Raw genomic sequence first — 2,147 nt, forward strand, 5'->3', positions numbered from 1 at the left:
AGAAACTCATCTCACTTTCAAGGACAGACACTATCTCAAAGTGAAAGGATGGAAAAAAATATACCAAGCAAATGGCACTAAGAAAAAAGCATGCGTAGCAATCCTAATATCTGACAAAATAGACTTTAAACTGAAACTAACCAGAAAAGACAAAGAGGGCTATTTCATTTTGATCAAAGGAACAACTAACCAAGAAGATATTACAATCATGAACATATATTCACCAAACTGTGGTGCATCCAACTTCATAAAAACAATACTACAGGACGTTAAGACCCAGATTAACCCCAACTCATTAATAGTAAGGGACTTCAGTACCCCACTGTCTCCATTAGATAGGTCAACAAGACAGAGAATTAACAGAAAGACATCTGAATTAAACAATACCATACATCAAATGGGCCTAACAGACATCTCCCGAATATTCCACCCAAGCACCAAAGAATATACTTTCTTTTTTTATTATTTATTTTATGTGTACACATGTATTGCCTGAATGTAGGTAAGTGCAATGCCTGTGGAAGACAAAATAGGTTGATTCCATGCATTCTATCAGACCACAGTGCAATAAACCTTACAATGAACACCCAAACAGGCCCTAATCACCACATGAGCACATGAAGATTAAACAACACACTGCTGAATGATGAATGGGTCAAAAGAGAAATTAAGAAAGAAATAAAAGTATTCCAGGAACTAAACGAAAAGGACAATACAACACAACAAAACCTCTGTGACATGCTGAAAGCGGTCCTTAGAGGGAAGTTTATAGCTCTAAGTGCCTACATCAAAAAATCAGAAAGAACACAAATAAATGACTTAATGTTGCAACTCAACACACTTGAAAAGCAACAGGAAATGAAACCCAAACCCAGCAGACAAGAAGAAATAACGAAAATCAGGGCAGAAATTAATGAAATTGAAGCAAAGAAAACAATCCAAAGAATCAATGAATCCTAGAGCTGGTTCTTTGAAAAGATAAATTGAAGCAAAGTAAACAATACAAAGAATCAATGAATCCTAGAGCTGGTTCTTTGAAAAGATAAACAAGATTGACAGACTGCTAGCCCAGTTAACCACAAGAAAAAAGAGCACCTCAAAATCAACAAAAACAGAGATGAAAGGGGAAATATCACAACAGGCACCAGAAAGATACAGAACATTATAAGGGAATATTTTAAAAACCTATATGCTACTAAATTTGAAAACCTAAAAGAAATGGATGCATATCTAAAGGCATGGGAACCACCAAAACTAAACCAAGAAGAGATTAACAGCTTAAACAGACCCATATCACAAAAAGAAATTGAAACAGTAATACAAAACCTCCCGACTAAAAAAAGCCCAGGACCAGATGGATTTACAGCAGAATTCTATCAGGCATTTAAAGATGTACATCCAATACTACTTAATTTAGTCAAAAAAAAAATAGAAATGGAGGGAGAACTTCCAAATTCCTTCTATGAAGTTCCTTCTATGAAGCCAGCATCAGTCTAATACCAATGCCAGGTAAAGATACAACCAAAAAAGAAAACTATAGACCCATATCCTTAAAGAACATAGATGCAAAAATTCTCAAGAAGATACTTCCAAACCGCATACAGACACACATCAAAAAGATCATCCACCATGATGATCATGTCAACTTTATACCAGAGATGCAGGGATGGTTCAATATACATAAGTCCACTAATGTCATAAATCAAATAAATGGCCTCAAAGACAAGAAACACATAGTCATCCCAATAGTTGCAGAGAAGGCCTTTGATAAACTTGAACATGCGCTTATGTTCAAAGTCCTAGAGGGAATTGGACTGGAGGGAACATATCTCAACATACTTAAAGCCATATATAACAAACCCACAGCCAAACTCATTCTAAATGGAGAAAAACTGGAAGCATTCCCATTGAAATCAGGAAACAGAGAAGGCTGTCCACTATCTCCACTTCTCTTTAACAATGTGCTTGAAACTCTTGCAAGAACAATAAGACAAGAGCAGGAAATTCAAGGAGCAATGATTGGAAAAGAAGAGATCAAATTATACCTTTTTGCAGATGATGATATTATATCTAAGAGACACCAAAAATTCCACCAGAAAACTAGAAATTATTAACAAGTTCAGTAAAGTGGCAGGTTACAAAATTAA

This window comes from Nannospalax galili, unplaced genomic scaffold (assembly GCF_000622305.1).
Source record: "Nannospalax galili isolate Female #2095 unplaced genomic scaffold, S.galili_v1.0 scaffold543, whole genome shotgun sequence".
NCBI classification, from domain to species: domain Eukaryota; kingdom Metazoa; phylum Chordata; class Mammalia; order Rodentia; family Spalacidae; genus Nannospalax; species Nannospalax galili.